The 26,214-nt window shown below is 42.0% G+C and overlaps 1 pseudogene; it reads left to right on the top strand.

The window, feature by feature from the left end:
• The first annotated feature begins 21,245 nt into the window (after positions 1-21,245).
• On the top strand, positions 21,246-21,363 carry LOC126238663 (5S ribosomal RNA; annotated as a pseudogene).
• The last annotated feature ends 4,851 nt before the right edge of the window (positions 21,364-26,214 follow it).

Raw genomic sequence — 26,214 nt, 5'->3', positions numbered from 1 at the left:
TTTTGAAACGCTTTTTTGCTTATTGTCGCAAGAGAATAAAAGAGCATAATCTGTCACGACATAATCTACACTGGCAATATTTCACTTTCTCCCCAAAATTTGGAATTTATGGTGTTCCTGTGACGAAAATTCACGGATAGCCGTGATTTGAGGATGGGCGCCGGCCTCGCATCGTATCCACTCGCCGGAATAAGCATGAGGGCCACTGAGCTGGCCAGCCTGGATGTGGTTATTAGGCGGTTTCCTACATGCGACTACGTGAATATCGTACCATCTCAGTTAACCGATTCACAGATATTTCGAAAAATGTTCTCACAATTTCATGTGATACGATAAGACTCAGACCGATAGTGCACAAAAATACCGCCCAATGGAAAAGGGGGTGATGGTGGCGGGGGGTTCGCGGCAGAAATGGAATGCGGTCTCCCCCTACCAATAACACTGCCAAGTCTACATTAACATGGCGACCGCGTGAAGATACGGGGTAAGACCAGGATAAAAGAGAGTAATTTCTGTGACTGAATGAGTTACCAAGTAAAAATCGTAGATATAGCGAGTAGCACATTGACAAAATATCAGTCTGGTGGAAAAACTGGTAATTAGCTCTTAATGTCGAGAAATGTAATGTTCAATTGAAGTTAAACTTTGCTTCAAATCTCTCAGAAACATGAAATCACTAGTGGAAGTGTTTGAACAGGTATTCGGAATGAGTTCGTTTACGGAATGAGGCAGCTTATCGTGTTCCTGAGTTGCTGAATCAAAAACAGAAAACTGCGCGATCAGATGTTTCATGAGATACTTTTGAAAAAAAAGAAAAAAACGAAAGAAAACATGAAATATTACGAAAATCGTGTCTACCATATCGAATAAACCTACTCAGTTTTTCATGCCATTGGCTGCTTAGAATTATCCTGGCAGTTGAGTATGGCAGTTGAGTAAGTGTATTATTAAAACGTACCGTGTAATTAACTTAGCGATCTCACTACAGTTTCCTGAATTTCACCGTGACAGTTTCAACATTAGTACACGACATGTAACACACCATTACATTTCTCCCACTACTCACAGTCTCAAGAATGAAATCTATGCCGTAATGTAAGCTCACAGCACAAAAAATTAGTCATCCCTAGGGAAATCACTACAATCCCCATTTAATACCGTGTAAATCCGCCCATGTACTTGTGAACCGCCTGGTTTCCGTGTACAAGCACGTCGTATCCAGGTTAAACCACTTGCTGAAGATTTAATTGCGCATTTCCTTCCAAATTGCGGGGATGCTGATGTCAACAGATTTCTTGTGTGTTTCAAGTCAGGTGGTTTTGCAGGTCAATCGAGATGTAATAAGGGGGGGGGGGTGAGGGACTGTTCAGTAAATTAGTGACATGTGCTTGAAGGGCGGTGGACTTTCTGTTGTGGATGGACCTTCACTCACTGCCTGCAGCAAATCCTGCCGGGTTTGGCAGCGGTTTAGATTCAGAAGCCGCGAACAGCGTCTCCTGCCCCCACAATTTGGACCACTTTTCCGATCACCATTCTTACGTCGTGTTTCATGGACACATTTCTTACACCACTGCTTGTGAACAAGTTGAAAAGCCCGCCGCGGAACACCAACAAAGTCAGAACTTCTCAAAATTTATGACCTTGAGCACGGCCAAACACGAGTACTGCTTTTTTGCCACTTTGTCAAGTCCTTACATTTACCTATGTTTACGTACAATCTCCATTTGAAACATGAACTCCTCACTGATCGCTACTGCCTTATGCTGACACTGAGGCTGTTGAACACATGACTCCATCGTTGCGCCATCTGCGAAAGCATAACGATTCATCTGTGCGTGCGCACTGGAGTGACTAATTTTTTGTCTAGTGAGGTACGCATACAAGAAGTGCGACAATAGTGTGCTTTAACCTGAATCACACACCTTTCGTTACGTAAATTACGGAAATACTTTGAATGGCTGGTAGTTCAAATTGGATATGTGTTAATATTTACTGCTTGACTACTTAACGTTACTTGAGCAGTGCCTGTATTTAGTGATTCTTTTTTCTCATGAACACAAATACTCGGAAAGAATAGTGGCCTCCTTCAAAGAAACATTTATAGGCTACCATCCTGAACTGAAAATGGAAAACGTATTCTATGTGTCCTCACCGGCGTGTACTTCTTAAGAACAGTAACTTCTAAGCAATGTATTCCGTAAGAATATCCTGAATGTGTCTTCGAAGAGAACACTCACAGCACTGATGAACCGCAAGTGCATGCACGCTTAAGCTTTACCATAGACTAAAGTCGCCTACGAAATGTCAGTATTAATACAGTTCCAAGATTTAGATCAGTGTTCAGTTATAACTGAATTTTCTGCCTTAATTTACTGCAGTCAAGGGGTATTTTTCAACTGTTGTATTTCGTTCGCTTTTATTTGCAAAGCATGTTCTATGGTCATTCTCAAAATATGGATGCATAATATTTCTCTACATTTTGGTGTTTATGAATTATAAAAGTATTTACTTATTACCTTGGGGAACGATTTAGCCACGCTGTTTTGACCTGTTTACATTTGCTGCGAACCCTAGATTTTTCCTTAATTGGTTCGACATTCACTTTTGCCATTTTTTCCTTTTTGTAAACTCTATTTTTCTGACGCTGTACTGTTGATTTTCCACTTATCTGAGTTTTGTAAAACTTCAGAAGAGAAATGGCACAGTAGCTTCAAGTGTTATGCACTGAGAACAGTTTTGATTTTTATGCATTTGCATTCTGTATAGGCTGTGATTGTTGCCAAATCGTGTGAGAGAAAGAGATAAAGGAGACTGATGGGATAGGCGGCAGATAGAAATGAGTGAATGTGTGTATGTGATTTGGGGGGGGGGGGGGTGAGTGGGTGTAAAATGGGGATATGTTAAATGTTCAGATGATCAGAGGAGGGAGGGCGGGGGGCGAGTGATAGTTCGAGTTTTGCGAGGGGAGGATTGGTGACATTGACTACAGGGAATGGAACTGGGAGGAGATGGTGGTGGAGAATGGGAATTAAGTGCATGTGAGTGCGTGGGAGTGGTGGAAGGGAGTGGTTGATATGTGTATACATGTGGGTTATATGTCTATATTTAATTTTATACTAAGAGGACCACTAATTTTAAATCTCTTTGTTTTCTCAGGGTGGTGTAATGATTTGTTAGTTGTTTCCTATCAGTTATTTTATGAATGCTGTAGTTTGCTTGTAGGGTGAGAAGGTGTCTTTGTTATTCATCGCCATGATTTCTTGCTCTGTATACACGGTGAAAGTTTTATGTTGATATTGGTGTTGGTGTTAGTGTTCAACAAAAACTGAATGATTTGTCCTATACTTCATTTCCCTTATATGCTCTTTCTGTCTGGCGTCAGGTTTGCACCTGATTTGATTATAACAGCTACTGCAGAAAATGAGCGTGCAAACAAACATATTATCTCAACGTTGGTGATGAAAACTCAGTAAGCTTAGTATTTTGTGTAAAAATATTGACTAGTATTTACGAAAAGATCAGTACTTCACCGCAAATTTGCTATGATAGGTCTCATTAATACTAAATAAAAGATGATTTTGGTTACTGATTGTTTTAGTGTAGTTTATAATTTTTTTACTGCCATGACGCTAACGTTCACGACAAAGATATGAAGAAGGGTCCCATCCAAGGCAACATGAAGTAGGGCAGTCATAATCGAAATTTAAGTATAACATAATCAGTGGTTGAAGTAGTTCGTACGTGATACTGAGCCAGGAAGCAGTGTGACGCTGTGTCGATGCGGGAGGATCTGACAGCGGCCACGGAGCTTCTCCACGTACGGCTCAAACACAGCACATTTGACGAGATTCAGGGTTTTTGTTTTTGAGGCTTGCGTGTACTTCTAGTACAGATGGACCTTCCCTTGCTTCTCATAACTTTACATGATCTTTCCTGTAATGGCTCCGTCAATGCCCTTTGAAAATAAAGAAAAGTTACAATACAGCCACGTCCTTTTACTATCAGTAACTATAAGGAAAGAGTTTTTATGATGAACCGTAAAATACCTACGCTAAGATCCCAAGTGAAATTGCATAAGCAAAATCACCCCACAGGCCAGATTGTTAACAATTATTCGAGTCCAAATTCCTAGATCAATAGATCCTTAAACAAGAAAATGGAAAAGTTGTATAACTTCACTGGTGTGTTTACTGTTAAAATTCACGTGACCTGATAAAATCAAAACAGCGAGTCTCCGGCACGTGTATGGCTAGCTCCTCTCGACATTGTTAATGTCAATACGAGCACATCGGATATAATACGTAAAAATTGTTGTGACATGAACAACATAATCTCCGTGAAATTTTAGAGTTGATGGAATTATTGCAGCTGTCCTTATCTTTGAATTCATTCGTCTTCAGTGATAAATTTCATACCCAGCCAAAAGTTCTGGCAATGTGTAGCACCATGGTGAGTACTTTGGCAGAGATTTTTGCCAATAATTTATAGAGTGAATGTTTCATCACGAATCCTGAGTTCGTATCTAATATTTCGTCATTCCAAAGTTACGTTGATGATATACTTATTCTATATGAAGATGATTATGGTACCATTGTTCTAGACACGTACTCTGAGAACACTGTGAAGCGCACTGAACAGTATGTTTGGGTTTCTTCGCATTCTGATCGTGCATGGAGTGCGGGAAGTTTGAAGCACACTGAGTTCTTAGCAGATATGTTGACATAGTGTGGCGACTGTATCATCTGCATGTACGTCCAAGTAAATTTGCTGTACACAGCAGCGAAAAGATGGCACGTGGTACCGTATGTTCCTATTCCGAATGTGTATGGAGCTAGGGAAGATTGACGCACTCAGTGTTTTTACATGATACGTTCATCTGATATGCTCTCTGTCTTATCTGCATCTACATCCATATATTGCATACAGCTGCGAAATGTATGGCGTATGGGTCTCAGTAATGAACTGTATGTTACGGTTTCTTCGCATTTCAGTCATGTATGGAGCGTGGGAAGATTGACCCACCCGAAGTTCGTACATGATTCTTTCACTGGACTTGCTATCTGTCTCACCCACGTCTACATCACACTCTGTAAACAACTGTGAAGTGTGTGGCATACGATTCTGAGCATTCAATTGCGTGATTGGATTTTCTTCATCTTCCGGTTATGTATGAGTGTGGGAAGCCTGATGCACCAAGTTCTTGAATGATACGTTCATCAGATCGGCAAACTTTCTCATTTACATCTAAACCTTCATACATACTACGTAGATCACTGTCAATGCACGGAACTTAGTACCTAAAGTAGCACAAAGACCTTAAACGCCGCTGTGAGCGGTGTAATTGGCCCACCCTTGTTCTCGTGGTCGCTGTGCGAGCTATGAGACTGAATTATATTTCCAGATACTTCACTTAATAAGGGCTCTAGAGAGTTGTTAGTAGGCTACCGAGGGATAACTGGCATCAATCTTGAGTCCTATAACTGTGGAGCTGTTTTAGCATTTACATGGGATCCTTCCGTGAGTCACACTGATTTGTTGTCATTCGGTCGCTAATGACGCTGGCTTAGCAGTGCACCTAGAACGCCTAAATCATCTAGCCCAAATTACATACGACGACACAACTCTAGTGCAAGAATAAAATTTGGCAGCAGCATGTAGACATTCGTTCTACCGATTAGCTGTTCCAATGATGAAAGTGGGCTGTTACGTTATAGAGTCGAGATTCTTTTCAGCTAATTAGTAGAGGGGATTCAAATTGGCGTAGTTTATCTCCTGTGTCATGACCTATTTTCCCAATATCTTTAATTTCGTGTTTTATTCTGTGTGTAAAGAAACAATTAATTTTGTTGACAGTGTGGGAACATTTAACTTTACTTACTGATACGCCGCTGGACAACGCGCAACCTGCGACAACTTACCAGTGACTGCTGGAAAATGGAGAACTGTTGTTCTTTGTAACTACTACGGTCTGAGTGTTTGTGGAGACTGGATTGTTGAACGCAATAGCCATAATATATTGTTGTTGGCAACCACCTAATTTTGAAATTGAGAAAATTTCCTCCGATTGCGGGCAAGTTTTGAAGAGTTATTTCGACCTAAAATGTTAGGGACTGTTAAGGATAGATTCTCAGAATATACAGCATTAAGTTTCAGGTAAGCGTCCAGCGTTTCTCTTGCATTTAACTGAACCCTATTTTTCTTGTTTAAAGGTTTATGTCTATGCCAGTTGTGGTGACTGCGTGAAGCATGACTGCTAAATAGAATCTGCATCACGGTCTTTGTTTTAGCAAACCACTTACGTAAATTAATTTAAAAAAACAACTAATTTACGAATCGTTCCTTCACCATGCGCAGCGCCATAATATACAATCAGGATACAGAACTTTGAATTAATAGGTGAACGCTTTTGTTGATGTGAGGTATTATCATGAGCGCTTTTCACATCTGATGTAGCACAGCTTTGCTGAGCCCATAAAATCACATTCGTATAAAGAAAGATATTCAAATCGGATTTGAGCTCACAAATAGAGGTGACAGTGGCAATTCATCTACTGAAGTGATTAAAATACCTTTGGTGTGTTGTTTACAAAAGGCAAAACTTTTATGCACCAGGTTGATTAAATAAAATTTAAATCACTATTTCATACCAATTAGCGAACGTTGTCACCAAAATAGTTGAACTAGTATTGAGAAAAGGACATAGCTCCCCTGAAAATTTTATTTAATGTTCAGTCACAATATTTCTGTAAAGTTACATATTTTTCTGAGTTACAGTTACATGACATCTGCCTTAGGTTATATAAAATATTATTGTAGAAATGCAATATAATAAACATGAAAACACCGCTTCATTTGTAAGGCTTTTAGCTGTTAATGTCACGACCGGTTTCGGGCTAAGAAATGACCGTCATCAGGTGCAAGACATTCCAGAGAATTGTGTTAAAAAAAAGTTTTTGATACGCTTTTATGCATAAAATAATGAAAACTAATACGAACATTACATATACAACTCAAACAGTGGTCGGACTAGATACAGTGGAAAGTGAGAGAGGAATTAGTCGCAATACAGTGGCAACAACTAACAGGAAAATAAAGAAACCATTTAGGGGAAGAGGCATGGTATAAGATAAGAACCAGAACATTTACATCGTATGCTACGACCCTGATTATCTTAAGATTAGGCAAAGCTGAGGCAACCGCTTCAAACGAACGCAGAGCATAGAGTGGCGCACACGAAGGAGACAGTTAAGTTGGTAAACTTTGGTGCGAGGGTACTATGGCCATCTGTTAGGACGACTGGAAGTGAATGACATGATAACCACTACCCCGGCCTTGCACCTTTAAACTGACAATTTGACGTACAGGATTGGAGAGATAATATTATAAAGTCATTAATTACGGAAAAAAATATTGTTCATCAAGTTTTTTTTCTCCACAGGTTCATTTTTGCTTAGTGGTTTTGTCACCTGTTCGTTTGGTTCCTTCATTTTAATGTATTCATTAATGCATTAAATTTGTCTTGTTACGCTTTGCTACGCACCTTTCGAGTGGTTTACATCACTTCCCTCTCTCAGTTTTCATCATATATAGGCCGACTGCTGTTGTAATTTATATACGATTTCCGCACTAGTTCTGATAATTTAATACAGTTCCAGCATTCGCTTGTCGATGAAAGGAAACCTCCTGAAAACCTTGATCACAGTAGTAGTGCTAACCCGTTCTTAACCTATTTCCAGGGCAATGATATCCTTTGGACCAGATAAAACTTATATATATATATATATATATATATATATATATATATATATATATATATATATATGGGGGGTGCGTGTGCGTACGTGTGTGTGTGTGTGTGTTTGTGTGTGTGTTCTTTACGTGAACCTTGTACTGTCAAAGAAAGTTTATCAGTTTTCTGGCAAGCACCGTACACGAAGCATTCAGCGAACATACCAAAAGTTCCACATGGATAAAATGTCAGTAATGTCAGCCGTCAGCTCCACAATAAAACCTTATTTGGTTCACTTTACCGGTTTCGACAGTTTATACTGTCCTCTTCAGAAATGAAATAACCTCATATTACTGGTAAGCCAGCGTCAAAATAGGAATAGTGTCCTTTGATACGTAGTCAGTAAAACACAGTGATATCTCTGAAAACATATGACACTTGCGATGAGCGGCAAACAATTAACTCAAATTTCAGGTCATACATAGTACGTGCGAGAAAAGTGAACGACCAAATTGGTCTCGTATATACTATGTAACACGCGAAATTTGACAGTTCATTCAAATAACTTCCGGGAATTCAGCCAGGTAACACTTTCAGCGACCGCCGATATTTCGGCGGGAGAACACCCCGCCATTTTCAAGGCAAACTGCAACGGACAGGCGGCGTACATGCAAATTTAATACCTCGGTTCTGCGACAGAAGCAGGAAAGATAACACACACACTGAACACTAGTGCCACCAAAGATGACCAAAGTCAGAGCTATCGATAGTGAGACTATGAATTCACAGGTGAGGCAGCATTGACTCTGTTCCTCTGTTTTTTGACAAGGGAGAGAGCCGGATTCCAAACAGAGTTTAAACAGAAACCTCCATCCCTGTTAACGAGGTTGCTCGCTAGTTTAATCTCAACTGCCTCCCTAATGACACTGTCCCAATAGCTGGACGTGCATGCCAATATCTCGGTGTTGTTATATAACATGGGGTGACCAGTATCCAAGCAATGTTCGGCAATAGCAGATCTATTTGGCTGCTGTAATCGTGTGTGCCGTTTATGCTCAGTACATCTGTCCTCCACGGTCCTGATAGTTTGACCAATATATGCCATACCGCAGCTACAGGGAATACGATATACACCCGCCTTACGCAATCCAAGATCATCCTTAACGGAACTCAAAAGTGCTCTAATTTTAGATGGAGGTCGGAAAACACATTTCACATCGTATTTCCGTAAAATACGACCGATCTTATTGGACGTGTTTCCTACGTAAGGCAAAAAGGCAGTAGACTTAGGTGTTGACTCAGAAATATCATCAATCACCCGATGTACAGTTGGTCGATAGCGCAACACACGTTCAATCTGTCTATCACTATAACCATTTTGACGAAATGTAATTTCAAGATGGGACAGCTCAGCTGGCAAAGTCTCAGCGTCAGAAACGACATGTGCCCTGTGTACCAAGGTACGAAGTACCCCTTCACGCTGAGCCGAATGGTGACAACTATTAGCTTGTAAGTACAAATCGGTGTGAGTACGTTTCCTGTAGACTGCATGTCCCAATGATCCATCATCCTTCCTCCTAACCAACACGTCGAGAAAGGGAAGGCAACCATCCTCTTCCACCTCCATCGTAAAACGAATGTTCGGGTGGATCGAGTTCAGATGTTCTAGAAAGACATTCAAATTCTCCCTACCGTGAGGCCAAACAACGAAGGTATCGTCAACGTATCTAAAGAAACAGGCGGGTTTTAAAGGCGCCGACTCCAATGCACGTTCCTCGAAGTCTTCCATAAATAAATTTGCGATCACAGGAGACAACGGACTACCCATCGCAACTCCATCTGTCTGCTCGTAATACTGGTCATTAAATAAAAAATAAGTGGATGTCAACACATGCCTAAATAGATTAGTTAAATCAGCACCAAACCTGGCTTCAATTAACCGCAACGAATCAGACAGAGGAACACGAGTGAAGAGAGAGACCACATCGAAACTCACTAAAATATCAGAGTCATTCAGCCTCAGTCCCTCCAAACGACGTAAAAAATCAGCTGAGTTCCTGATATGATGTTCACACTGTCCTACTTGTGGACTCAACAGAGAAGCAAGATGCTTGGATACACGATATGTCGGAGCGCCGATGTTACTCACTATAGGACGGAAAGGAACCCCTTCCTTATGAACCTTTGGAAGGCCATATAACCTAGGGGGAACGGCACTATAGGTGTTAAGCCTCTTGATTGTGTCCTGCGAAAAACCACTTTTCTTCAGGAGGCTGTTGGTCTTTCTCTCAACACTTTTCGTGGGGTCAGCATCGATTCTGCGATACGCTGAATCAGATAGTAAACGTTGCATCTTTTGTACATAATCAGGTTTATTTAAAACAACGGTGGCATTGCCCTTGTCAGCAGGTAAAATAACAATACTGGGATCAACTGTGAGAGAGCGTAAAGCAGCCCTCTCTGCTGCTGTTACATTACTCTTGGGTGGACGAGTCCTAGTCAAAACACGGCATGCCTCCCTCCTAACTTCCTCTGCAGCGTCAGGAGGTAGTTTGCAAACTGCCTGTTCAATTGAACTAATAAAATCAACTACCGGCAAATTCTTCGGAGTGGGTGCAAAATTTAAACCCTTCCCTAGCACGGATAAGGTTGCGTCGTCAAAAGATTTCTCTGTGAGATTTATCACAGATCGTCGAGATATAACATCCGACTCCGCGCGATGAAAACTTTCAAACTTTGCCAAATGCCGGGCAGTATTTTACGGAAATACGATGTGAAATGTGTTTTCCGACCTCCATCTAAAATTAGAGCACTTTTGAGTTCCGTTAAGGATGATCTTGGATTGCGTAAGGCGGGTGTATATCGTATTCCCTGTAGCTGCGGTATGGCATATATTGGTCAAACTATCAGGACCGTGGAGGACAGATGTACTGAGCATAAACGGCACACACGATTACAGCAGCCAAATAGATCTGCTATTGCCGAACATTGCTTGGATACTGGTCACCCCATGTTATATAACAACACCGAGATATTGGCATGCACGTCCAGCTATTGGGACAGTGTCATTAGGGAGGCAGTTGAGATTAAACTAGCGAGCAACCTCGTTAACAGGGATGGAGGTTTCTGTTTAAACTCTGTTTGGAATCCGGCTCTCTCCCTTGTCAAAAAACAGAGGAACAGAGTCAATGCTGCCTCACCTGTGAATTCATAGTCTCACTATCGATAGCTCTGACTTTGGTCATCTTTGGTGGCACTAGTGTTCAGTGTGTGTGTTATCTTTCCTGCTTCTGTCGCAGAACCGAGGTATTAAATTTGCATGTACGCCGCCTGTCCGTTGCAGTTTGCCTTGAAAATGGCGGGGTGTTCTCCCGCCGAAATATCGGCGGTCGCTGAAAGTGTTACCTGGCTGAATTCCCTAAAGTTATTTGAAAGTTGTATACGCCAGGAGAAACTCAGGTTTGACAGTTCATTGTTTCCCACTCATCGCACGTACCTCATATTTTTGGAGAAGTCACTACGCTTTATTAACTCTGTAACAGACACTAGCGTTCGTTTCTTATTTTGACGTTGACTTACCAATGATTTGAGCCTATTTCAGTTCTGAAGATGACAGCATACACTGTCCAAACCGGTAAAGTTAAGCGAATGCAGGTTTTTTGTGCACTGACTAACGACTGACTTCTTATCTTTGTGGAAATGGCTGGCAGCTGGTGAGTAAGAGCCATACCAAAAGTTATCGTACACTCCAAGGCAAAAAAAAAAGAAAGACGTTCCACGAAAGAATGATCCGGATAGCACGGAAGTCGGTAATACAGCCAAACGAATGGTTACAATTACAGCAAAACTAGACGATTTGTCTAAGAGAAAGAACTTCACAAACTGAGCAAGTCAAAAATGTTCAAATGTGTGTGTAATCTTGTCGGATTTAACTGCTAAGGTCATCAGTCCCTAAGCTTACACACTATTATGCTAAGGACAAACACACACACTCATGCCCTAGGGAGGACTCGAACCTCCGCCGGGAGTAGCCGCACAGTCCATGACTGTAGCACCTGAGACCACTCGGCTAATCCCGCGCGGCTGAGGAAGTCAATAACGTGTTGGTCATCCTCTGACCGTTATGCAGGTAGTTATTAGGCTTGGAATTGATTGAAAGAGTTGTTGGATGTCCTCCTGAGGGATATCGTGCCAAATTCTATCCAACTGGCGTTTTAGATCATCAGAATTCCGAACTGTTTCGAGGGCCCTGCCAATAATGCTTAACTGGGGAGAGATACGGCAACCATGCTGGCCAAGGTATAGTTTGGCAAGCAAGACGATAATAACTCGCGCCATGTGTGGGCGGTCATTGTCTTGCTGTAATGTAAGCTCAGCATGGCTTGCCATGAATGGCAACAAAACGGGACGTAGTACATCGTCGACGCATCGCTGTGTTGTAAGAATGCCTTGGATGACGACCAAAGGAGTCCTGCTATGAAATGAAAAGACACTACAGACCGTCAATCTTGCATGTTGGACTGTATGACGAGCGACACACTGGTGTGCCACTGCTGTTCGGGGCACCTCAGACACGTCTTCGGCATGGACTCTCATTGAGAGTAGTATTGTTTTCAGTGATGAGGCCCGCTTCGAAATAAGCCCTAATGACCACCGAAGACGTGTGTGAAGACGTCCCAGACAGTGGTGGGCACTGTTAAGTGTCACCGCAAAACCGACGCTTACCGGAAACTGTATTTGAAACATGGACAACATTTTTTATTTGCGTAATTGAGAATGATACTGACGGCATTTCAGTATTGAACTGAATATCACAACATGTACATCTACATGGATACTCTGAAAACCATGAGAATGATACTGAGGGCATTTGACGATGGAACTGAATACCACAACCTCTACATGGATACTCTGCAAATAACATTTAAGAGCGTGGCAGAAGGTTCACCGAACCACCTCCACAATAATTCTCTATTATTCCAATCTCGTATAGCGCACGGAAAGAACGAACACCTATATCTCTCCGTGCGAGCTCTGATTTCCCTTATTTTATTATAATGATCGATTCTCCCTATGTAGATCGCCGACTACAAAATATTTTCGCATTCGGAGGAGAAATTTGGTGACTGAAATTTCGTGAGAAGATTCCGGCGTAGCGAAAAACGCTTTTGTTTTGATGAAGTCCGCTCAAAATCCTGCATCATTTCAGTGACACTCTTTCCTCTATTTCGCGATAACAAAACGTGCTGCACTTCTTGGAACTTCCTCGATGTACTCTGTCAGTCTTCCCTGGTAAGGATCCTACAATGCGCAGCAGTATTCTAAGACAGAACGGACAAGCGTAGTGTAGGCAGTCTCTTTAGTAGATCTGTTACATTTTCTAAGTGTCCTGCGAATAAAACGCAGTCTTTGGTTAGCCCTCGCCACAACATTTTCTGTGACTTCCTTCCAATTTAAGTTGTTCGTAACTGTAATTTCTAGGTATTTAGTTCAATTTACAGCCTTTAGATTTGACTGATTTGTCGTGTAACCCAAGTTTATAGGATTCCTTTTAGCACTCGTGTGGACAACCTCACACTTTACGTTATTTGGGGCCAGTTGCCAATTTTTGCACCATGCAGATGTCTTTTCAAAATCGTTCTGTGATTTTTTTAAATCTTCTAATGACTTTACTAGTCGATAAACGACAGCATCATCTGCAAACAGATAAAGAGCAGCAAACGGCCTGTAACACTACCTTGCGGGACGCCAGCAAGCACTTCTGTTTTACTCGATGATTTGTCAGTTAGTACGAACTGTGACCTCTCTGACAGGAAATCCCGAATAAAGTCACATAATTGGACGATATTTTATAAGCATGCAATTTCACTGCAAGCTACTGGTAGTGAAAAGATGTAAATAAAACGGTTGTTGAAAGAAAGAAATTACATACACCTGTGGACTCATTTTATCATTCGATCCTTTTAAGCATTCGTGCTGTAAACCGTAATGGGCTTCTCCGGACTCGTTGTCTAACTGCTGTAGTTGATGTATTTGCCTGCGAGAAGCTGTGTATTCTGTCAGCAAGTGAGTTAAAAAAAAAAAAAAAAAAAGACCGTTTCAAATTGCTCTGAGCACTATGGAACATAACAGCTGAGGTCATCAGTCCTCTAGGACTTAGAACTACTCAACACTAACGTAAGGACATTGCACACATCCATCCCCGAGGCAGGATCCGAAGCTAAGACCGTAGCGGTCGCGCGTTTCCATACTGAAGCGCCTAGAACCACTCAGTCACAGCGGCCGGCGCACGTGCGTTAAAAGCGCTGACGCAAATTTCTGTAGAACCACTCATAATCCGGTGTTCTATTAGATTTGCAGTAGTTTATTTTTAGAGTACGAGAATACTGACTGATTGGTTCAAATGGCTCTGAGCACTATGGGACCTAACATCTACGGTCATCAGTCCCCTAGAACTTAGAACTACTTAAACCTAACCAACCTAAGGACATCACACAACACCCAGTCATCACGAGGCAGAGAAAATCCCTGACCCCGCCGGGAATCGAACCCGAATACTGATTGACAGCCCATTAGTAAATAGTAAGACTGTCAAGTACCCCTTCTCTGATGATACTTTCGCTGCTAATTAGTGGCTCTGAGGAATAGGTACGTAGGTCCTCTTCCTGGTTACCTCATTTTAGTGAAATGCGAAAACCGATAGTGAACATCGAGGCTACTGTGTGTACTGCCTTAGCAACAAAATGCAACCTGAGAAATACCTGCGCAAGCCCTGAAAGCAAACCAATTTTCCTTCATTAATTGTTAGGTCCACATAATTGGCTCGCATCGCATTTAAGCTTAATTTCGCCGGCAGAGCTCAGGCAGCGAGGGCCGAGGGCCGTCGTAGTCCCCCGCGTTCTCTAAAATCGTCCTTACTTGGAAACCGGCCGGCCGGCTGTAATTAACTGTCAATTAGCATGCAGTAATGCGGCGTGGGAAGCATTGTGGATTCGGTGGGGGCGGCAGGCGCTAGTAATTAGCGACACAAGTAGCAAGCAGAAGGCGTCTGCAGACGGGAAGGCGGGCGCGTGTGAACCTCCGGGCGGCCTGGCGGTGCGCTGGGTCAAGGCTCTGCAGCAGAGCAGCACACGAGGACCGGTGTCGCACTGACACGCTACCCGGCTACGTGCCGGCAGCGTGCACGTGTTCGCTGCCACGACAATGGGTCACGGACCTCGCCAAGACGGCCACCGTCGAGGAATAAACACGCGCATATAAACACGCGCACTTACTATTCGTGGAATATAACACGATTGTTATAGCGGAAATGACTGGAATCTAAGAAATCGGTAGAAGGCTGCTTACAGTTACTACATCCCTTTTTCCGATTCCCTAGTACAGATTGCTGTTCCTTATGGAAACACCGTAAAACTGATTCTGGAAAAACGATTGCAGTTGCCTCATTTCCTCTCCCACAATCCACAATGTATAACAACTCTGTAAACGGATATTTAACAAATATTATATGGTGAATTCTAAACGTCATGTGGATGTCACACAGTGAGTTGTGAAAGGTCTTGGCCATGAATCAGTTTATTAACGCGTTTCGACACATCTTCATCAGACATGGCTGTGGCAAAAACAAAGAAAATACAATATGAAAGGATACCTGAGGACAGTATTTTTCATCAATACTTACAATGAACTACAAAAACAAAAAATGTGTGTGAATTCCTAAGGGACCGAGCTGCTCAGGTCATCTGTCCCTAGACTTACACACTAAGTAAACTAACTTACACTAACGTATGCTAAGAACAACACGCACGCCCATTCCAGAGGGAGGTCTCGAACCTTCTGCGGGAGGGGCCGCGCACAACAGTGCATGGCGCCTGTAAACGCGCGGCCACACCGCGCGGCTAACTACAAAAACTAGCGACACAAAAGTGGTCACGTAAGCTACAGAATATGTAGATCTCAAATGTGAGGAGCCAGGTGCCGAACTGACCGTTTATAGAGAAACATGATGGCAAGGGAAACATTTGCTGTCAACAGGTGGCTTTTGCAACCACACAGACAACAGATAATTAACAAAGAAAGTAACCGCTAGGAAAGCGTACGAAGAATATATCGATTAGGTACTATATGACGTTGAAAGCCTTTGAGGACCCACGCAGGCAAAAAACTAAAAAGGAGAGATATGTAATATACAGATTTAAAATAAAGAAATATAACAAAATGATGTACACAATTTTCATTCAGGAAGTTAGCATATAAAACTTACAAAACTAGAGAAATTTTGAAATCAAATCTAAATCAAAGCAAAGACTTATAAGTGCAGAAGCATTAAGACATAGTTTCTTACACGATTACGTTTAGGTATGGAATATGACGTGGTTACATAACCAGTTACAATATAGGCGTTGGTAACATAAAATCTTTTTTTTACCTGAGGATACACGGTAGTAGAAAGGAAAACATATATATGCACATCATAAAATCATGTGGAATGTCAACGTTAAAACATTAAATGACAGATAATAAACTGATAATATAACTTATAAAAAACCTTGCAAATAAGCTATGACAAGAAAGGTAAATCTAAAGCTGCGCTGAAACCAATTACAGAACAGGATGTATTGTGTATCGACGTCATCAGTAAAATTAGAAAAACATAATGTAAACTTACCGAAGTAATAATGATCGAATAACCAAAAGATAGTGTCAAAGTAGTAGCTAAGAACTGATTGAACCCTACAGAAGTAAAAACCATATATCATAGGAGGTAAGGGACTACGACAAAACACGTACAGGGAAAAATAAATTGGGAACTGTTCGTAATATGTCCAGTCCACAGAGGATCGTAAGAGAGTGCAGTGTCAAACCATGACAAGAAGTACTAGTTAATCAAACGTACAAGGTTCTGCAACGACAAAATAAAACAATATTTTAATTCAGTTCGAATGAAGACACAAATTTCCGTAAAGGGGAGGTGTGGGAAGGAAGGGGGATAGCAGAAGAAGGAAAAGTAAGCTAAGACGCATAACGAAAACAGTAACACTGAAAGTCAACGGAATGTATGATGGGTATCACACACAGCATCCGAAAGAAAAGAGACTGAGACAAGGATTGGGAGAAATGGTAGTGCCGAAAGACACGGTATGTGTGACATGTATCACATTTTATTCTTGAGGAATGAAGTTTGCCACGATCGCTAGTAATTCTTTTTATTACTATAATCCATTTCGGCAGATACATACTGCAGGCGTTGGATCTTGTAACGTTATAGACATACATGCTTTTTACAACACTGAAGGCCACATAGTGATGTTGCGCCAAATTGTAATAAAAAGTGCCAAGGGGACACCAACACGCCACAAACAGAATACAGCACAATTAAAACGTACAACACGTTGTGCTGATCTCCCAGCATACACTCAGATCGCTCCAACGACTGACTCAATGTCAAACATGTATATGTATACATATGGCCTACAATACCAAAATGATAGTTTCGCTACGCTCTGTCAAAGAAATTGCCCTTAACAATCGAGAAATTAGGAAACAATGTAGTTACAATTAATACATTATTAGAATCAATACTTGCACCGCTAATTTGTGTAACATCAAAGCATACGGATGGAATTTTACTTTTTAGACCCTCTCTGACTCGAGCAGAATTAATTTCAAAATTCTATGACAGTCCCTAGCCTCTAAGCGTAACCTAGCGATAATCAGCACGGCTCACGCACAGTCACTGTAAGGAGGACGCCAAACGTGGGCTCCATCTAGTGAGAAGAAAGGAAAAGATTCAGGCGCCTCCCATCTGTGCGTATACGACTAATGTGCAAAAATGACATGGAGAGTAATACGCAAAAGTGACCCACAACTGGCGTAGATGAAGCGAACACCTATGACCTACTAGTTCATTCAAAGTTGTACCGTGTGCCATACAAAATATGTATTCAGAGGTACATGTGAATGATTCAGTTTTCCTATCAGGGAATGTATCATATAAGGAAGCGGGCGTCAGCGTTCCTGCTCTCCTCACAAAAGTCGCGTCCAAAGAAACTCAGACAGTTTAGTGCTAAGCACCATATGCCGTTCATTTCATTGTGGTTTGTAGTGTATGTGGATGTACATGAAAAAGTTTTTACATCCGGTGAACGTATCGTACAATCGGAATGCGGAGAAAATCAAATATACGGTATAGTGGTGAGTATCGTGTGCGATACATTTTGCGGTGGCTTTCAGAGTATGTACGTAGATGTTGTAACCTCTCCACAGAAATTTAATTAAATGAAAAATAAGAAAATGGAACCATGCGTAACCTCCCCACAAAAATTAAGGAATGAAAATTGACCAAAAACCCAAACAATAATATTAATTAAATAATGACCCATGAACCAAATGGAACCTCTAAACAGAAATAATAATATCTGGTAAATTTTATAAGGACAGCAGCGCTGACCTTCGGCCCTGTATTCTGAATAACAAAAGCAAAATTCCTACCTCAATAAAAACTGCAACTATATCTGCTCTTATTTATCGACACAGCTTCGTGCAATGCTGGCATATAGATATATATATATATATATTTTTTATTCTTGGAAGGAATGCATAGGAATTCTTTAAATTGAAATGAATGCTTTTTCTTCAAAAGAGTGGAAAAATTCTTTTAATTGAAATGAATACTTTTCTTTAAAGAAGTTACTTTATAAAAAAATTATTATTGCGGCATTTTTTCTGAACAAATTAAATTACAATTAACATACATTATTAAATATGCGCAATGCTGCTTCTTTACCTTCTACAACAGTACTCATCGTCCAGGATCCCGGCCACAGTCGCGACCAGAGCACACAGCCGACGCATGCCGACTCCCTACTACCGTATCCGACTGACTACTACTGCCGACTCGCGCAGACAAGCGCAGACTGACTTCTACTGTCGACTCGCGCAGACTAGCGCAGACTCGCGACAAGCAACAACTAACAATAAACTACTCTCTGGTCAGAGATTCTGTCATGCCTCGCTCATCGCCGGCGAAGCATACACCTTACAATGTAAATGTAGGTAAGGCAACATGCACATCAGGTGAACTCATCATGGAAACAACTCAGTACAATATATTCGTACCTTTAAAGTATCACATAGTAATGAATGTTAGCGGGTGTTTTTGGTTGGGACATTAGTCAACTTCCCATAAGGGAAGCACGTACCCTCTCCCTGTTCCCCAACTTTTGAAATACGTTCTTCTAGTAACGAATGCGATTCGCTTCTCAAGCGTTTTTGAGAAATTGAAGTTTATAGTTTGACGACTGGCTGAGTACCATAGGAGCGCACCAGCCATTGAACAGCCGCGCTTCCTTTTTTTTTTATTTCATCCCCTCTCGCCCCATGTGGGCGGGAGTGTGGGCTGGCAGCGGTACAAACAGATCGCTCTTCAGCCACTGAAATTTGCCTCTAACTGAGATGCTAAAATATGATATGGTAAAAGAAAAAAAGAAATATAATGCTGTCTTCAAGAATTATTAATAACAGTGATAAAAATGTGGACAGGCAGCACAGTTAAAAACACTCGAGAAACGCTTGAAGAACACCAACTAGAAAAAGCACTTGAAAAACACTGAACACAACAGAAGATACACTGACCATCAAAAACGGAGCACCGTACAATTTCACTAAAACTGAGAAAAGGACCTGTCCTGGGATGGTAGATTGTAGGTGAAAGGAAGGATGGGTATGGGGAGAGATAGGAGATTGGTGGTGACGAGGACTGAGGTCTGGCAAGAGTTGGTGACGAGACAGGGGTCGCTGTGAGGAAGAAACAACGGCGTTAGCGTAACCGGCTAAAACAGTGAAGACCGTATGTACTGCATTAGGGAACGTCTTTTCTATTTCTTTTTTGTCAAACGTTACTCCAATCACGTATATCGCTGCAACGAATCACGTTTATTCGGAAAGAAACAATGGTACTGATCATCATTGTGGTACATGTGTATTCGCGAATCCTGGTGAAATTAACATTTATTTATCGATGTATTCATGCACGTGGCAGAAATAAAGATGTAGATATAGATGTCATTCAAAGCACGTATAGACTACAGTGACATCACTGCAATACGTGTGCGGACGTGAGAGTTAATAATCACTCCGCGCGGTCTAGGGCGCCTTGACACGGTCCGTTCGGCTCACCTCGTCGGAGGTTCGAATCCTCCCTCGTGGATGGGTGTGTTTGTTGCCCGTAGTGTAAGTAGTGTGTTGGCTTAGGGGCCGATGACCTAAGTAGTTTGGTTCCATAAGACCTTGCCACAAATTTCGAAATTTAACAATCACTTCAACAAGGTTCCTTGTTATAACTTGATACATCACAACCAATCTACTAGAATTATAATCATTATTAATATTGTCCTATTCCGAAGGGAAGTCGTTAGGCAGACCTTGTGGTCTGCTGCTCTTTTCTCCAATATCACATTCTTTTTTTTGTTGTTGTTATTATTAAATAACGGTCGCTGTGGGTTTGGGACCCACAGTGGGCAGGGGTAAAAATCTGGAGACGTGGCCACTATGTCCCCTGCACCCCCATCTGCTAGGACTGCCTTTGGGAATGAAGGAAGGGCAAAGCTTACTGAAAACAGAGATTTCTTTTCTTTTTTTAACGGCGAATAGCTACGTAGGTGGACAATGAAAAGAAAATGATAAGAAATATCGAAAGCCTCTCCAGGCGGGGGAGGGGTGAGAAGGGCTGAGGCGCTTTTAGCCACTACTGCCACGTGAAGCATCCTTCCGCAGTGTTTTATTCTGCATGGTCGTATTCTCAATTACTGGACTTGTCTCGTCTTCTACCCGGGAGGTTCCAGCGGCAAGAAGGGTTGCGGAAAGCACTGTCTGGGTAATTTGGAAAGAAATGATAATATTTCGGCTTGCCAATAATTTCTATATGCCTTTCTTGCAAGTAATTACAGAAGTCCAAGACGTCTTTGGTATCATTTCGAAATAGGTAATGAACAACGTGTCCTTCGAGTCACGCGGCCGCGTTGGATTTCGTACCAGCGTAGTAGATATCGTCCGGAGAAAAGGAGGGTCTCTGGGTCAGTATGTGCAGGCATCACTTGAAGAAAGTAGACCCGGATACATCGAACCAGGTGCCATGTGCCGCCCGCCTCTCCATAGCAAAGACGATGTGGATCCGTGTCCGGCGTTCCGCAGGCGGTGCAATTACGAGATGTTGCGTGTTGATCTGGTAAAGTCTTGATTGTGTCACCTATTTGCAATCCAGCGTTACGTATCACGTGGACAGAACATCAGGGTCTTTCAGCCCCGTCCGTATCCTTTTCCATACGACCTTCCATTGGATGCGTGGGTGTTTCGCCTCTATGACATTTGGGTGGGTCGAGCCCTTGACGACGCATTGCCGATTCGGAGAGGCGAGCATACCTAAATTCGACGTAAAAACAGCTTATATGGTATAACGAGGGGGAACTTTCGTGTCGTCACCTAGTGCAAAAGAATGTGGAGGGTGTGAGATCCGTAAGCCAATGGCCTTGCCGCAGTGGTAACACCGGTTCCTGTCAGATCACCGAAGTTAAACGCTGTCGGGCTGGACCAGCACTTGGATGGGTGACCATTTGGTCTTCCGAGCGCTGTTGGCAAGCGGGTTGCACTCAGCCCTCGTGAGGCAAACTGAGGAGCTACTTGATTGAGAAGTAGCGGCTCGGAAACTAACATACGGCCGGGAGAGCGGTGTGCTGACCACATGAGCCTCAATATCCGCATCCAGTGACGCCTAAGGGCTGAGGATGACACGGAGGCCTGTCAGTACCGTTGGGCCTTTATAGCCTGTTCGGGAAGAGTTTAATTTTTTTAGTGGGATCCGTAATTGATTTTGAATAATATACCAGTGGTGACGAAAGATCCAAAGGCTGCTAACAAACGTCGCGCGATCGTGGCTTGCAGAGGTAAGACCTGGCCTAGGTGAGGCAGACGAGATGCCGAAAGGCACTTCATTGTGTCACAAAGTCCGAGGATGACGACACACGGCGGATAGAATCTTGTCGCTACATTCATAGCCACCAATTTTTCGACATTAAGGGCCATACCATACGTATGTATCCAGTCCAGTGCACTGACTGTATATCGTAACGTAACTGTGTGTGTGTGTGATTTCCTATGGAACCAAACTGCTAAGGTCATGGGTCTCTCGACTTACACACTACTTAAATTAGCTTAAACTTACTTATGCTAATAAAACACACACACACACCCATGCCCGAGGAAGGACTAGAAACTCCGGCGGGAGGGGGCGCTCAATCCGTGACATGACGCCTGTAACAGCGCTGGCACGCCACGTGGCTAACGTAACTCCACGGAACATCATCCCCGTAATCTTCTGACGAAGGCTGCATGACAGAAGCTCAAACGTTAGTGCATTGAGGATAACGGACATCCTTACCACATCTAACGTGTCTGCTGCTACGGTCGCAGGTTAGAATCCTGCCTCGGGCATGGATGTGTGTGATGTCCTTAGGTTAGTTAGGTTTAAGTAGTTCTAAGTCTATGGGACTGATGACCTCAGATGTTAAGTCCCATAGTGCGTAGAGCCATTTGAACCATTTTGAACCTAACGTGTCCTTAGTCGTTTACTACAGCGCTGCTCCACTACAGCTGGTTCTCTTGCACAGAATTCAGCAGGCTCGTAAAACCTTAAACCTCGATTTCTCGAAAGCGCTTGAGAAGTACATCTTAGTAGAGGTGCATTTGTTACATCTAAGTATTCAGTCTTGCGAAAGACGACCAGAAGCTGTGAACCGCTGGACGTATGCTCTCCTTGTCACTCACTCCATTATCCTTAGGATCGCCATCAACCTTCATCGGACAGTAATAATCACTGAAATTATTATTTTACTGATAGGCCGAATAAGAGAATAGCGTAATATACGAAGCAACATTCATCGTTGACACTAGCACACTCGACCTGTAGGCAGCCTTCCTACGTTTGTCTTTCAAGGAGCAATGGAGAAAACAGTGGTGTAACGAGACACTAAATGAAATATCAAACTCACGAGTTCATGTGAGACTATGCCCCGTGACAGTTCAGCCTCCATCGTGTCAGCATGATGACCCTTTTTTTAAACTTATGTAGCTGTCTGTTTTGGGGTGACGATTCTGCTGGTGGTGGACAATGAAAGCACTGAGGACGACGCGATCTTTTGTAATCAGGACCATCGGAGTTCCTACAGTCGTCTGTGATCACGTGATTTTTCACCTCCTACTACCATGATGTTCGTGGTGGTAATCAAAGTAACTTTGAAATTGAATTTACCATGAATTTCAACGGATGTGGCTCTCCATATTATAAAGTTAAGTATGCAAACAGCTTTACACGCTAAGAATGGAGACAAATGACGAAAGAGGACATAAAGTTGGCCTTGAGTTGGAAAATAACTGAGAACGTTATTTTTGAGCACGCGATAGGTAAATACTATTGCGTATAAACAACTTAATAGCATGATCAGCCAAGTCCTATACTCTACTGAAACTAAAACACAGTAAAAAGTTTAAAAAAACTCACGGCCTCGTTCTAAAAGTATGGGTTGTTAACGGCTATTACAAACGAGAATATTAAGTTCTTTCTGAAATATCTTGAAACCAAGATATTCTTTATAAAAACTGGAACTCTGCAGTTTTGTTTCGGGGAAAGGCGACAAAGAGATATTTATATCTACATCTACATTTGCATCTACATACATTCTCCGCAAGCCTCTGGACTGTTCGTGGTGAAGCATACCCTGTATGAATGTCTATATTCCTCCGTACGAGCCCTAATTTCTCTGACTTATCTTCGTGGTCTCCAAGCGAAACGTGAGGTGGTGGCAGCAAAATCGCTCTGCAGACAGCTTCAAATGCCTGTTCTCTAAACTTCTGGTAATCTTCGAAATGCATGTCTTCTTCCCTTCGGGGATTCCCACTTAAAGTTCCACCATGAAGTCAATAGCACCAATAACGGTATTTATGGGCTCTGCTTTATGGATTAAAACTGAGTACTTAGCACTGGACACTTGGTGAGTGAGTCATAGGCTCAAAAACTTTACCTGCTTTCCTCACCTAAAGGGACTCTCCGGTCGTATCGAAGTGTGACTGATAACTAACGGCAGATAAAAAAAGCGTGAAGATGCTACATAATGACAAGGATATATCTTTACCCTACTGGTAATTTACCGTTAGCGTGTGAACCTGACATTTAGGTCTAAAAATTCGTTTTATGAATTCGCAGTCACTGTTTTCAAGCCTTTGCAGTGTGTTTGTTACAAAAAATAAAGGAAGCGATATAATGAAAAGCTATTAATTGCTACATAAAAGACTAAAGGCTGTAAAAATTGTGGATGTAACAGATGCTGTGTGCACGAGGCGTTGTCCGCTTTCCGAGAACTAACTGCCGTGGGAACAGGTGCTTCAGACTAAACGATCTCTGCGTTTTCTGCCGATATAGCAAAACAGCAAACAGTTTCGGTTCCCTTCACCTCATATTTTTCTACGTTATAAAACTGCGCACAGGGACATGACGTCCCTGAAGTTGAGCGCGTAGATCTAATTCACGCGGAGGTGTTATACGAACTGCAACTGCTACTGCTTGTTGCTAGTACTAACGAAAAGTTAGAGCGGATAAATAAATTACTGATGACAGTATTGAGAACCTGTAACATCGCTCTCAGTGCTGTCATATGTTAAAATTGAAAAAGAAAGTGAACTTTCGAATGATCGGGAATTTTCTGCACAAGCTTGTCAACCTCTGTGCTGGTTCCATAGATGATAAAACTTTATTTTTGTCTTCCTACATCATTTGCTTTGCACAAGCTCGGTACTGTAGCTTCTGTACTCTGCAATTTGTATTTCATTGCAATCTTTTCTCTTTCCACGTTTTCTCATCAATTAATTCGTCTTCTGCCATCTATACTTTTCCTGGATATTCCAAACGAAGCGCCACCAACTCATCACATCGGGTGGTGAGGTTCGCATAAACATTCTTCCCTGCCTACTCAAAGTAATCTCGTACCTCAGCTGATTGTTTATCTTTTTCTGCCGGCCGCGGTGGCCGTGCGGTTCTAGGCCTTCAGTTCTTAGCATACGTTAGTGTAAGTTAGTTGACTTAGTGTGTAAGTCTAGGGAGAGATGACCTCAGCAGCTTGGTCCCTTAGGAATTCACACACATTTTTTGTTTTTGTAGTTCATTGAAAGTATTGATGAAAAATACTGTCCTCAGGTATCCTTTCATATTGTATTTTCTTTGTTTTTGTTTCAGTCAATATATCTAAGCGTTAATAACGGAAATAAAAGGTGGTTTCAAGAGCTGAATTAAAATTAAAGTTGAATGGATATCAATGATAAGATTCGCTGATGACATTGCTATCCTGAGTGAAAGTGAAGAAGAATTACAGGATATATTAAATGGAATGAACTGTCAAATGAGTACAGAATATGGACTGAGAATAAATAGAAGAAAGACGAAAATGATGAGTAGCAGAAATTCGAACAGCGAGAAACTTAACATCAGGATTGGTGATCACGGCATAGAGGAGGTTAAGGAATTCTACAGCATAGCAAGAAAATAACCTATGACGGACGAAACAAGGAGGACATCAAAACTAGGCTAGTACTGATGAAAAGGGCTTTCCTGCCCAAGAGAACTCTACTAGTAACAAACATAGGCCTTAATTTGATGAAGAAATTTCTGAGAATGTACGTTTGGAGCACAGCAATGTGTGGCAGTGAAACATAGACTGTGGGAAAGCCGGAACTGAAGAGAACTGAAACATTTGAGAAGTGGTGCTGCAGAAGAATGTTGGAAATTAGGTGATTAGGTAAGGAATGAGGGAATTCTCCGTAGAATCGGCTAGGGGAGAAAGATGTGTAAAACACAAGAAGAAGGGATAGGGTGGTAGGACATCTGTTAAGACATCAGGGAATAACTTCCATGTGCCAGAGGAGCTTTAAACGGTAAAAACCGTAGACAGAGATTGGGAAACATCCAGCTAGTAACTGAGGACCTAGGCTGTAGGAGCTACTCTGAAATGAGGAGGTTGGCACAGTGACACAGGAGAGGAATTCGTGGCGGGCCACTTCACATCAGTCAGAAGACTGATGACTCAAAAACAGAATAAATAAATAAATTAAATTAAATAAAAAGTCAATAAATGGGGGTGTCGCCTAAGATTTTTATTTCCAAACGTACTACTACCATATACAGTAATTGCTTGTAGCACTTTGAAAAAGATACCTTCATTGCCATTATAAAAATATTTCCTCCTCCAGCAGCACAAAGCTCCCTGTCACAGAGATCTGAATATAGGCATTTTTGCATCTCTCCCACTCCCTGTTTTTCCTAGAGAAAAAAAGACCAATATAAATAGCACTTTCAGGACATTTCGCAAGTAAAGGTCGCTAGAAGCACTACGCCGTTGATTTCGAATGTCATTAAAAGCTGTTTCCTTCAATGGTTGACACTA

Source organism: Schistocerca nitens, chromosome 2 (genome assembly GCF_023898315.1).
Source record: "Schistocerca nitens isolate TAMUIC-IGC-003100 chromosome 2, iqSchNite1.1, whole genome shotgun sequence".
NCBI classification, from domain to species: domain Eukaryota; kingdom Metazoa; phylum Arthropoda; class Insecta; order Orthoptera; family Acrididae; genus Schistocerca; species Schistocerca nitens.
This window is presented reverse-complemented; position numbering and strand designations above follow the sequence as displayed.